We start from the raw sequence: 8,357 nt of genomic DNA on the forward strand, positions 1-8,357 counted from the left end.
CTTACTACTTGCCGGTTCCAGCGTTTGCGAAGTAGCCCCAGGAAACAGACGAAAAATTGCCCATCCACTCATATAAACGCCCATATACATACATATATATATCAACATATACATACACAGAGACATATACATATATAAACGTAGATATTCGTACTTGCCTGCCTTCGTCCCTTCTTGGCGCTACCCCGCCCCGCAGGAAACAGCATTGCTACCCACTGCTTCAACGAGGTAGCGCCAGGAAAACAGACAAAAAAAGGCCACATTCGTTCACACTCACTCTCTAGCCGTCATGTGTAATGCACAGAAACCACAGCTCTCTTTCCACATCCAGGCTCCACAGACCTTTCCATAGTTTACCCCAGACGTTTCACATGCCTGGTTCAGTCCATTGACAGCACGTCGACTCCGGTGTACCACATCGTTCCAATTCGCTCTGTTCCTTGCACGTCTCTCATCCTCCTGTATGTTCAGACCCCGATCACTCAAAATCTTTTTCACTCCATCCTTCCACTTCCAATTTGTCTGGTTGTACGGAAACCCAAATCTACCCGTACAGCTACCTTGCTTCCATTGAGTTCGTGGAGACGGTCAGCTGGGATTACCTGTTACTTCAGTCAGGTCAGGGGTACGATTATAATCTACAATAGACCTTGTAAAACCATATTTCTTTCTTTGTATACTGATGAAAGCAATGGCCATCGACTGATGAATGGTGGTAACAAAGAAACTGTTACATGGAACATAAAGGAACATCTTATTTACTATAGAAATGAATAATCTTGAGTGAAGCCTGAACAAAATTGTGTTATGATATTCACTCTTGTTATTTGCTTTACAAAGAACTGTAGTAAATATGATACCCATTGAAGTCTACGTGCATGGCAAGATGTTAAGAACAGACAGAACTTTGTACCCACTTATTTTTTTAGGGAACAGCCGTTTTAGAGGTTTCTTACGATGGAAAAATTGAATATGGCAAGTTTCTATCCTTTAAGTTACAAAATTGCACCTTAAGCAAGAGGAATGTCTCTGGTCTTTGTTGAATATAAATGTTGTATGTAGATATGATCCATTCTCTTTAAGAGAACTTTAGAAGAAAACGTATTCTTCTAATAGATATCCTTATGTAAAAGTTAGACAGGGTGGCGAGACGCCATATCCCACCTACATTCATCTCGTCTTCATCACACTTTGCCATATGTTACAATTAAAATGAATATCTGGCTCTCTTTAGGATCTATGGATATAGCTGTTACGAGGTCATGCCTTTGATACAGTAGCTTCAACGTGTACTTCTTCACTCGAAACTTTGATTTTGTAAGTTCCCTTTATGCATTATACTGTGTACAGACGTTAATTAGATAAATTTTCAGGTTTCGTCTAATGTCCATGATGGTTTTGTAGATGGTTTCACGTCAAAGGAAACAGATAAACGCAGAACAGTAATTATAAGAAAAGGCCCGAGTGACGGGTTGGTTTTAGGATGAAAGGGCAAAGCTTCGTCATCTATTGGCCGTCTGAACAAAAAGGGTATCTTGGGAAGTCTCGCTGGGGGTTAGTGGATAAAATTTCGGGGTTGGGGACTCTTACCTGCCTTGTCGAAGGAGCATTCTGAGGACCGTATCATCAATAGAAACAGGTTACTCGTGATTGTAACCCTACCTTTCATCTCAAACTATCAAGTGATCAGCTTTCCATTATTGTCCCTAAACGTATATCGTCCACAGTTAAAAGTATTACGTTAAAAAAAGAAGAACGGGATAATCACGAAGGCATAACTAATGTTTCTAGCCAAAAATCTATAGAAATGGTCCCTTATTGGCTTTATTTCCTTAATAAAGTAGAACAACCAGTCATCAAAGATAGGGAAGTAGCCATCCTAATATCATGATGCGATGCTCAGACTTAATGGACCCCTTTGGTGTTCGTCTCCTGCCGCTCTCAACATCACTTTACAAAGTACATCTATAAAGGGGGACATCACTCTCTTTGTTAGGCTTTCTACTCATACATTTTCGAATCTACTAGGTGAAAGAATGCACGACGCTCCTGGTTTCTGGTTCTGTATTCTTGTGAACTGAGAAGTTAGTTATTGGTTACTCGTTCAGTATTCTCGTGAATTCCACAGCTTAATCCCGTCTTATCTACAGTATTTCAAGTCAGTAACTGGTCAGTGATAATCTATACGTGTAATCGGGAGAACGTCTGACTTCACCATTGTTTTCTACTAGTCATTGTTCCTCAGCTCCCGGCCCTTGAGGTAGGAGGAGGCTGTAACAATTGATCATAAACAACTAAAATCTGTGACGTGGTAGAGATGCCAGTCCTCTACGTAGAGAGTCCATCCGTTTTCTCAACCCTCTCTCTATACTCCCATTGCTAATTTGAGATTCTTCCGCTTATCTTATTGCTTTGGTTTCCTAGATTCACCTCGAACTCACAATAACTACATCATCACGCAGCATCATATTATACAGTGGAGCATCTGGAACTATTTTCTCTTACTTTTCTTCTCTTTCCCTCCATTTCCTCTTCTCGCACACATTTCCCACAGCCCTCTTACAACAGCCCTTCCCAAACCCTTCAACATTAAGCACACATGGGCCATGTACACACGTGTATGTGGTCTTAGAATTATCATGAACACCTGAAGAAGGGATCAAGATAGGCCTACATCCTAAACAACCATTGAACCATATCTGCATGGGGCCATATGTGCAGTGAGAGCATCTATGGCCTGAGGAGTACTTAAGGTATTTGAAGAAGGTGTTCAAGGAGTTTTCTTGTAATCATAACAATGCTGACGACGTTAATGACCCTGGCATTAGATGAAACTAAAGCCCAAATAACCAGCCATATATATATATATATATATATATATATATATATATATATATATATATATATATATATATATATATATATATATATATATATATATATATAATAATGAAAATAATGATAATCAGAATTTTCTGTATTAATCATTACCGTCTGATAATTAATACGAATTTATCAAGTGCTCCATCATGTAAGACATATATAAACCAACGAGAAATATTAGTGACAATTGCTGTCACTGGCTAAATCAAACACTCGCACGGTGAATATATTTCTAACGACCTCATTAACGACTAATTGATGTTCATTACCAAGACTTTGTAACTGATAATGAATGTGCTCTTTTTTTTACCAGTCAACAAAACAATTCGGACACGATTTATGTATCTGTCATCGGCCACTGTTTTCCTCTTTACTTCGTCCTGAGATTAAGGCACATTGTGTATGTTGCAAGACGAAGTTGAGCTGTCTTTTAATCCCCATAAAAAAAAAGAAAACAGACACGAAGCGCCACTTGATCGCTCCAGGAAAACACAGCAAATCACCGGAGGCCTAGAAATAAGCTGTATAATCACAGGGAGACAAGCAAAGCCTTCTACAAAGTACAAACAAGCTGTCCATACGATTAAACTACGACGGATTAGGTCTGCCAGAAATTACACAGAGACTACTGTGCAAAAAACTTCATTTAACGAGCGTACCGCTACAAATACCCACAAACAAGATGTCTAGAATATCCAAAACTAACCCCTGGGATTTCGGATGATAGCATCCCATCAAACAATACCTCACTAATATATAACTCACACGGCGGATAATGTGTCTTCCCCTCCAGTGTGAAACGTGAGCAAGGACGTCTTTTATACAGATAACACAGAATTACGAGTGTCCAATGACACTCTACCTAAACACACTGTCTATCCTTGTACACTCGGGAGAGAGAGAGAGAGAGAGAGAGAGAGAGAGAGAGAGAGAGAGAGAGAGAGAGAGAGAGAGAGAGAGAGAGAGAGAGAGACTGGGATTCAACAGCTACGAAAGAAACTGGACGCTGGCAACAGAGTCTACAACTGCGATATTATGGGGATGGTGGGGAGGAGGGGGGGGGGGGAAGTGAAAGAAACAATACAATGAGAGAGAGAGAGAGAGAGAGAGAGAGAGAGAGAGAGAGAGAGAGAGAGAGAGAGAGAGAGAGAGAGAGAGAGAGAGAGACTGGGATTCAACAGCTACGAAAGAAACTGGACGCTGGCAACAGAGTCTACAACTGCGATATTATGGGGATGGTGGGGAGGAGGGGGGGGGGGGAAGTGAAAGAAACAATACAATGAGAGAGAGAGAGAGAGAGAGAGAGAGAGAGAGAGAGAGAGAGAGAGAGAGAGAGAGAGAGAGAGAGAGAGAGAGAGAGAGAGAGAGAGAGAGAGAGAGAGAGAGAGAGATGTAAAATACGTGGTTTTGATATCAACAAGAGAGCTACACCATTGGACGGTAATCCAGACAAGCATGTATCATAGATATTGGCACCTGGCGGTGAGGCCAGTACTACACCTGGTGAAGACGGTGATCCTTCCAATATATCAAACTATTCCCCAGTTCCAGTTCGCCTCTCACAAACATACGTAAACTGAACGTTTAAAGCGTACAAAATAGGCCACTGTGAGAAAAATAGGATCCTACGATTCGTCGGTGATGAAGAACTATTCATAATTTGAAACTACCGAAGACCATAATCCACTTCTCAACACTAGAACATATTGATACAGGTTTTAGAAAAGAAGCAGGGGAAAGACATGGAGGAAAACAGGAAGACGAGGAAAACAGGAAGACAACGCAGACAACGACACAGTCATGTCCCAAGATCTTGACAGAGGCACACAACAATAGTCCACACCCGACGCCTCCCACGGAGACCTCAAAACCCTCACAGAAATTCCAGGTTATCATGTGATATCATACAATGGGCAGGTAACCCCCTGTCTAGTTCAGCTGACTCTCCTTTCAGACGCATCACATAGCATCACATGCACATAACAATGGAAGAGGATATGGTCAATGAAGATAATATACAGGAGATTAAATGGTTATATAATAGAACAATGTTCGAGAGATGGGGTGGTCCCATAAGTATAAAATGCCCTTCTGGTTTAGTATAAATAATTACACATGCAGTCTTCTGGAGGTTATATGTAAACATGTCACTAGACTTGCCACACATATCAGACAAATACTCACACATTTCACGACATTATACATATATTTTTACACTTTCGAAATATCTTCATTTTCTTTTTTTTACATTTCACTTTCACTGCCCAACCCCTTCTTTAATTCCCTTCCTGTTCAACCCCCCATTATACCGTGAGGTGTAATGGCTTGACTTCTGACCTGACCTGAATTCAAGGGTCATGCTTGACCAAAGGTCATGCCATTGTGAGGTCGTACCGTCGCCCGCAAAAATGAACTCTAGAATATAGCGTACATTACGTCGCATATATGGAACAATAGCGTACATTCCATCGCATATATGAAACAATAGCGTACATTACGTCGCATATGTGAAACAATAGCGTACATTACGTCGCATATGTGAAACAATAGCGTACATTACGTCGCATATATGGAACAATAGCGTACATTACATCGCATATATGAAACAATAGCGTACATTACGTCGCATATATGAAACAATAGCGTACATTACGTCGCATATGTGAAACAATAGCGTACATTACGTCGCATATATGAAACAATAGCGTACATTACGTCGCATATATGAAACAATAGCGTACATTACGTCGCATATATGAAACAATAGTGTACATTACGTCGCATATATGAAACAATAGCATACATTACGTCGCATATATGAAACAATAGCGTACATTACGTCGCCTATATGAAACAATAGCGTACATTACGTCGCCTATATGAAACAATAACCTTGGCCACTACAACGTCATGAATTGTTAGATATCCGAAAAGACAGAAACATTATGCTTCTTAGAGTCATTCCCCGATAGATGTAAAAATGAAAGAGATATTCCAATATTCTTTATACAAGATGAACGAAACATTCCTGGAGACTTCGCTAAGGCAGTCTCTGTTTTGCTGTGCTAAGCAGGATCGCAAAATTCACTGCCAAACTTTCAGCATCAGGACGGGACAAACTTGAACAAGTTTCCAGTTCCAATGGTGTTGTAAGGTTTCCCATGTCTTCTGCTCTGTGTTCTTGCTGTGTGTGTGTGTGTGTGTGTGTGTGTGTGTGTGTGTGTGCAGTGACCTCTGTACTGTACGGGGAGGAATTTTTATGAACTGTTTATGCTGCCCAAATTCACAATCTCGCAAATCAGTTTCTTCCATTCATCCACCAGTCTTGTACTGTAAAACAGTTTAAGCTAGATTAAATGATATATATTATCGAAAGATTACCACAGTGGAACTCGTAAATGATGAGCCATGGTAAATAAGGAAATTCCTTAGGCTGGGTTATTAAGAATTCCTTATATTTACAGAAAGATGCTCTTGAAAGATAAAGATGATAACGCATCATCTGTCACAGGTGTTGACCTACCCTTATCTATTACGTCACGGGTGTCGAGTTGTCAATTAGTAAATAGAGTTCAATTGTAATCTTTCCCGTCATGCACAACACACACTACTTCATGGTTATGATCCTCACATCTTAATGTATCATCCGTGAATGCAAGATACGTCCACTGTCGTATTACTCCATATATTCTTCCTTGTATTAAGCTGGTGGGGATCTGCCATGTGCAATTTGGGTGTGTCCTTTCATGTTCGGTAATAAATTACGTCAACGATTAATGGAAGAGTAAACACACACACACACACACACACACACACACACACATTTTGTTTGCGTTTTATTTATCCAAGTTTTGTGACGCATTTTTCCTCTTTTTGTAGATTTCTTGATGACGCCTCTGTCAAGGCGAAAGCTTAAATAAGCATATGGAGAACTTCGGACAACTGGTGCTTGAGCATCCGCCTAATGGTAGAATGATACTGAGAAAATAAGAGAACATAAGAAAGAAGGTTAGTAACTCTAAATATGCTGTCGTATTCATTTCTCTCTCTCTCTCTCTCTCTCTCTGTGTGTGTGTGTGTGTGTGTGTGTGTGTGTGTGTGTGTGTGTGTGTGGCTAAACATGCGTGTCAAAATCGTTATCGTAACAAGCTCTACCAATAATCGTTGGGGAGGCCAAGCATCACTGACAAGGATTTCCCAATGGACAATTCCCAGGGAAGTGAGACTTTCAAACAGAAGAACAAAATCCTACCATTAAAATGCGATCAAGTGGGGGAATGGCTCCTCTGGGCGTCGCAATCGTGTTATCTCCGTTCTCTAATGTCGTTCTTTAGATTGCCATTTGCAAGTCTTAACCGCGCGAGGTGGTTTTTGACCTCTGAAAACGTCTTGGGGTTTCGAATATTGACTCTTTATTTCCGGGATTTCGAAACCTCTAAATTCATATCAAGATGTTGTGTGGTTTGGAATTTATAGTCTTATGTTTTTGAGTTCCCAGACTCTCAGCCCCTTCATGATGTTATGTGGTTTCTAGAACAGGTTTTCTTTTTCTCTCGAGGTCTCCAAGGGCCTCCTTTTTGAAAACGTGAGGTGGTTTAGAGAACAGGCTACTGTTCTCGAGATCTCAGATCTTGAAAACATGTTACGGTTTCTAATATAGATTTCACGTCTCACGTTCTCAAACTCATCTCCCCCCTCCCCTCCCCCCACCCCACGACCTTGAAGAAGGAGTGTGGTTTCCTAAATTAAACCTTAAGGATCATTTCTTCTTTTTTACCATCATGTAAGATGAAGGTTAGAGATATAGTTTATCTTCCTTGTTAATGAAATTCTTGTTCAGACAGACGATCGGGCGATGGTGGGCAACATCATAAAGTAGGGAGGGTTAGTAGAGGTGGGTAACTGGTGCGAGAGGAAGTGGGCAAATGTGAGAGGAGGTGGGCAATGTTGTGAGAGGAGGTGGGTAAATAATGTGAGAGGAAGTGGGTAAATGCTGTGAGAGGAAGTGGGCAAATGGTGTGATAGGTGGGCAAATACTGTTAGAGGAGGTGGGCAATGTTGTGAGAGGAGGTGGGTAAATGGTACGAGAGGAAGTGGGCAAATGTGAGAGGAGGTGGGCAATGTTGTGAGAGGAGGTGGGTAAATGCTGTAAGAGGAGGTGGGCAAATGGTGTGAGAGATGGGCAAATGTGAGAGGAGGTGGGCAAATGGTGTGAGAGGTGGGCAAATGTGAGAGGATGTGGGCAAATGGTGTGAGAGGTGGGCAAATGTGAGAGGATGTGGGCAAATGGTGTGAGAGGTGGGCAAATGTGAGAGGATGTGGGCAAATGGTGTAAGAGGTGGGCAAATGTGAGAGGAGGTGGGCAAATGGTGTGAGAGGTGGGCAAATGTAAAAGTTAAGTGTTTGTAAAATGAGGTTAGGAAAGCCGTAGAGTAAATGTGAGGCATTACGAGAGGCTGAGTTTGACACTGGAG

Source organism: Panulirus ornatus, chromosome 36 (assembly GCF_036320965.1).
Source record: "Panulirus ornatus isolate Po-2019 chromosome 36, ASM3632096v1, whole genome shotgun sequence".
Lineage (NCBI taxonomy): Eukaryota > Metazoa > Arthropoda > Malacostraca > Decapoda > Palinuridae > Panulirus > Panulirus ornatus.